The sequence below is a fragment of the Mirounga leonina genome, unplaced genomic scaffold (assembly GCF_011800145.1).
Source record: "Mirounga leonina isolate KUSES-001 unplaced genomic scaffold, KU_Mleo_1.0 Mir_53, whole genome shotgun sequence".
NCBI classification, from domain to species: Eukaryota; Metazoa; Chordata; class Mammalia; order Carnivora; family Phocidae; genus Mirounga; species Mirounga leonina.
The window spans coordinates 77,414,478-77,420,477 of NW_023270807.1; the positions used below are offsets into that span (position 1 = coordinate 77,414,478).

At 36.4% G+C, this 6,000-nt stretch overlaps 1 protein-coding gene across 1 annotated transcript in view; it reads left to right on the forward strand.

Moving 5' to 3' along the window:
• NKAIN2 (sodium/potassium transporting ATPase interacting 2) overlaps positions 1 to 6,000 on the forward strand; it is a 984,828-nt gene that overhangs the window by 236,737 nt on the left and 742,091 nt on the right. The gene's annotated exons all lie outside the window — the stretch shown is intronic.

Here is a 6,000-nt window from a genome sequence, read left to right on the forward strand (position 1 = left end):
TGACTGGGCAGAAGGGAGAAGGAACAGCAAGGTCAGATGAATGTACTTTAAGGCAGAGTTTGTGAAAGGCAGGGTCATAGGATTTTCCCAAGTGATCTGGTGAGGCCTGAGTCTTGGATGAGTATATCCCCTGAAGGGAGGAGCATCATGTGCTTGCTTGAAATGAGGACAGTGAAAATGGGGTTGTAAAAGATCCCTTCATCTTATAATCTTGAAATCAATCAAGCTGACCACACATTTCACATTAATTTAGGTGAGGCTAAAAGATGGTATAATTTAGTGAGCTGGCCCACAATTCCACTGATGTGAGACATTTCATTTTTTTATCACTGTAGATTTCCAGTTTCCACCTGAAACAGACCAGGATACTTAAACTGCATAATCTCATAAGGAAATAGGAGACCCAAGAAGGACTGTGTCTAGGTATTGGTGTATTGAATAACTTTATATTTTGTACTATAAGATTTGAGGTAAAATATAAGAAATCACAGGGCACAGAATCCTGATTTTTCAGCAAAATAAATTGATACTGAATTTTCTACTCTCCTTCCTCCCCTCCACCCCTTCTTCCTAAACACATGCACAAGCACGCGCACACACACACATCACCCATGAATTGATAGTTTCTATACTATAACTAGCTCAGATGATAGATTAAAAGGCAATTTCTCTGATATCATGTTAATAAAATTCACCCAAGAAGTTTGACTTTAATGAGTAGGTACATAAGATCTTGGCATCTTTATTTAGGACTGTGTACACACTGATACTTTCTAGTTTCATCAAAAGCAAATTAACAGAAGAGTTCAAGATTTTATAAATTGCTGTACTTAGAATCAAGGGTATTTTAACCAACGTTGTCTTCCTTCCCTCAGGGGATCTGTGACAACTCTGACAATTTTAAATTAAAGTCTCCTTTCAGACAAGTTTTCATGGTCAAGGATAGTAGTGGGGAGCCTTTGTATTCTCACTGTCTGTGTTTCTCATGCAAAAAGGACATTCTTTCAGAAGTCTTTTAAAATCTGTTGAAGTTTTAATGTATTTACTTAAAGCCATGCTTACTTTAAAAATACAAACAAGGTTGCTAGATATTACCAATGAAAATAATTTGAGGGGCGCCTGGGTGGCTTAGTCATTAAGCGTCTGCCTTTGGCTCAGGTCATGATCCCAGAGTCCTGGGATTGAGCCCCGCATCGGGCTCCCTGCTCAGCGGGAAGCCTGCTTCTCCCTCACCCACTCCCCCCTGCTTGTACAAGTTCCCTCTCTCGCTGTGTCTCTCTCTGTCAAATAAATAAATAAATAAATTTTTAAAAATATAATTTGAAATACCAGCAGCTATAGATAGGCTGATACATAGGTTCTTTTGCAACACAGAATCATACTGTTTTAATTACTGTGACTTTATAATATTACTTAATGTGTGGTAGGGCAAGTAGCCCTCCAAATCTTCTATTTAAAATATCAAGGCTGATACCAACTGTTTTTGGAAATACAAAATAATTTGTTTCATTACTGGGAATGCATTATGTTCATATATGTATGTGTGTACATGTATAATTATATATATTTATAATAATGAACTTGGTCATTTATTTAGTTATTTTACATCTTCATATAGACTAGATGCATTTTTTTTCTTTCCCCTTTTTTTAGATTTTATTTATTTATTTATTTTAGAGAGAAAGCAGGAGCCAGGGCCAGGAGCACAGGGGGAAGGAGAGGGAGGGGGAAAGAATCTCAAGCAGACTCTGCACTGAGCAGGGCTCCATCATCTCAGGACCCTGAGGTCATGGCCGGAGCCAAAACCAAGAGTCCAACAATTAGTGGACTGAGCCGCCCAGTTGCCCCTAGATGAATTTTTTCTTAATCCTGCATATTTCATGTTTTGGGTTGCTACTATTAATTGACAAGTTTTTAAAATTTATTTTTGCTAATATTTAATCTTTAACTTATTCAATTAACATCTACTGAGTGCCTTCCAGAGATTGGGCATTTAATTGTAGAGAAGAGGCAATTCTTCTCTTTAGCTTAGGAAAGTGATTACTTTTTAAATATTAATTGTAAAACCTGTCCTTTGCTGAAATTACACCATTTTTTAAAAGTAGGTTTATGGTTATCTCTTTCAGGCTGTAATTTACCCATACTCTCACTTTCTACAAAATGCAAATTTTCCATTCTCTTTCTTTCTTTCTGTTGCCTGGTTGCAATGATACTTATCAAAGAACTTATTAGTAGACATTCTTACTTTAATGAGAATGCTTCCTATTATTCACTACTCTGGCTTTTGAGACACACATATATACATCTCCATCCTCACCGTCCCCTCCAACCCATACACATAAGCACACATATATGTTTATGATCTGACTCAAGTATCCAACTGTCGCTACGTTATAAGAAGTTTGTTCTCTTTATCAGGTCCTTGCTGGGGGCTAACTTACTAATACATGTAATTTATTAACGGATTTCCTCCTCTGCCTCTTCCTCCTCATTATTGTTAAAATTATACATTTACTAAGTATTTACCAAGCTCCAAATTCTGTGCTGAACCGTGCTTGATGATATCATTGAATGCTCCCCATGCAGTTATGATCTAGGCGTTCTCAGAGGCTCTAGGACCCCCTTTGGGGTTTAGCATGTGACTGTGTCTGTGGTTCTATCTGCCCTAAGCTTCCTGGGTTCAAATTTTTAAAGTCATGTTACCAGAAACAACTGACTTAACATCTTTTAATCTTGGTGTTCTCATCTCTATAAAGGACATGAAAGGCGTATTTATTTTAATGACATAAAAATTATAAAACGCAAGTGATTGTCATGGAAACTATTATGGTGGTTGTTGGTGGTAGTAAAGATTAAACATTTGTCCAAGGTCCTAGAGTCAATGAGTGGGAGAGAGGAACAGAACCTGATTCTAATGCTCAAGGTCTTCTACTCTATATTGAATACTACTGCTGGACTCCATTCCCAGTTTGCTCTGTTGTGTACTTTTATTCCTTTGAGTAGTTCACAATCAGGAGGCAAATTTTTAATTGTGCATTAACAAGGCCACATTCTAAGAAGTCATGTGAATATACTTTTTTTGTTTTGCTTTGTTTTTTAATTTTTTTAAAGATTTATTTATTAGAATGAAAGAGGGATGGGGAGGAGCAGAGGGAGAGAGAATTTTTTTAATTTAAATTCAATTAGCCAACATATAGTACATCATTAGTTTCTGATGTAGTGTTCAATGGCTCATCGGTTGTGTATAACACCCAGTGCTCATCATATCATGTGCCTTCCTTAATGCCCATCAGCCAGTTACCCCAACCCCCTACCAATCTCCCCTTCCAGGACCCTCGGTTTGTTTCCCAGAGTCAGGAGTCTCTCATGGTTTGTCTCCCTCTCTGAGAATATACTTTTGATTCTGTTATTGTTATAGGGGCATCCTCTATTGTTGTTGCAAAACCTACTGTGCCTTTGTTAGCATTTTGATTCATGAGTGTGAGCACCACTCCTGTCAATATTACCAACTGAATGACATGCTTTTAGTGATGATTATCTGCATATCATCTATTGTGAGGACATCACTGCCTTATGGGCATAGAAAAGGAAATAATCCAGCAGACTTCTGTCTTTTAATATTGTGTTGGGTAAGCAGAAATCCTGAGAATTTAAGGCCAAATTGAGTTTGTTCAAACTCAGTGCAAATATTTGCATTTTGTTAATTTTATCCTATTGACATTCTTGTGGATTTGTTATCATTCAACATTTTAGCAATGCTTTCCTGCTTTGAAATACAAACACTATTTCAAATAGATTAGTTTCATTCTAGCTAAAATGAAGTAAGAGTTGACAGATTTCCCTTACTACATGAAAGTAGGGCATTCCTAGGAAGGCTTTTGTAAGCTGAAATTATGTGAAGCAAAGAATATCCCCTGCTTTCTGAAAGCTCACGTTATGCCACTTAGCTTTTACGCAAGACTTACGTTAGTCAGTTTGAAGTTACTGTCTTAATGTAGGTCTTTCATAAAAGTGTAGTGGTGTAACATGAACTTTCAGAAGGCAGGTGTTACCGTATTACAATTCAGAAGTTGAAAATTCCTGTATTTGTGACTGGAGTTCGTTCACTTTAATGTTTTGCTATAAAATACTCATGCTAGACAATAAAAACAATACTTTTGTTACTATTAATAAAGAAGAAATGTTGGCTCTCCTATCTATGCAGAGAATGGAAAGCAAGGGAAGGAAAACACGTATGTTTGCTTTCACAGTCTTTCAAATTGAAATAAAGATGAAGTCCTTGGAGGATCATGCTTTTGAAAATTAATAAGACTAAGCTAATTTTAATCTAATCTATAGGTGTTCATTGATAGGATTCTCCTAATGATTAACTTGTTTTCTGAAAATTGGCCTTTTTTAGTTGGCTAAATCATTTGCAAGAAGAAAGAAGGTGCCCATGCCTTTCCTCGCTTGAATAAACTCAAAAAATATTATTACTCAGTTCTAAATGGGAATAAATGAATGGATTTCTTTGTTTTCACCAACTGAATGACATTTGGGAATGTCACCGTGATCATAAAAGGGCCTGGTTTTTATTAGATTGGGCTTACTATTAGAGAGGAAAGCATGGATTCAAATTATGGCTCAATTAATGATAGTGAGCCAGCGTGTGTGTTCAATGAAACAAGAGGACCCTTCACTTGTCCCCCAGGCTATTCCTGTGCTCTTGCTTGTGTAATCAGTAACACAGTGAGTCACTCCTCACCTCGTTGGCCACAGCATTTGGAGACAGAATACAGAAAAACCTGTTCAGAGAAACTTACAAGGATGGCACTTGGCAGAGGCATTAATACCTCTCCTGACCAGACATATGGTTCCTTAAGCTCTAGAGCATATCACAAAAGAACCACATTGATGTGTGAACCATCAGCAGGTGGCTGGCCAGGGCTCCAAAATATCACTGTGTTAATTAGAAAATAGAAGCCCACTTAACTCATTTCCTCACTCTACTCTTACATAATTTGGGAAATGTAAATTGGCTTCAATATTCACTTAACTCATGGAGGGGAAGAACGATCCATAAATTGATCTCTGAAGAGCAGACCTACAATCTCTCTATCCTGGCAAATTGAGTGGCGCAACTGTAGGCTTTGCACTAATTCTGAGACCTGAAAGCCCACAGGCAGCTGAAATTGGCAGTTTCAGCTCGTTGAAATCTTGTGCATAGTGTAGAGCTAGTTAAAAGGAATGCATTGTATACACTATTTTCTAAAATTTTAAACTTTTAAGACACTCTGAAGGATCAGAATAAATTTTTCATATGAACAAATACCTCTAGAGTGTCCAAGTGAAATCTAGAAAAACTCTATTTTGAAAAAGATTTGAAGTCTTATCTATGCACATTAGCCTTTTTGTGAGAGGTCTCTCATGTTCTTCTGGATACATGAAAAATGCTGGTGAAATGAAGTTAATTCCAAATAGAATGACTTTCTCAGATTTATTTAGCACATGCAGTAATTCCTTTATTTTGATGGATAATTAAATATTTTTTAATAGAAGGACCTGTTTTTCCTCTATCCCTATTAAAACATGAGGCAAGTAGCTAAAGAGTGTTTATGTGAAGGGATGCTAATTTAGAAACCTTCCCAGCTGTCTGCCGTCTAAGTTCTACCCCCGATGATAGCAACTAATCTAAAAATTTAATTTTCTACAGATATCAAGGCTCTTTTAAAAAGGTAAAAAAAATCCAACTTTGTTTTAAATTCACAATAAACAAGGTGTCCTATAGCTTTTTGGCAGTCAAGATCCATTTTGAGAATATTTAAAATAATACCTCTTAAAAACCAGAACATGCTACAATAGCATTCAGACCAAACAACTGGATGGTGGTTGAGATTGTATGTTTTTAGAATTATGGCTTTTAAATGTTATAGAGTTCGAAATTGTTTTTTTTTTTATTCTTATGTTAATCCCCATACATTACATTATTAGTTTTAGATGAAGTGTTCCATGATTCATTGT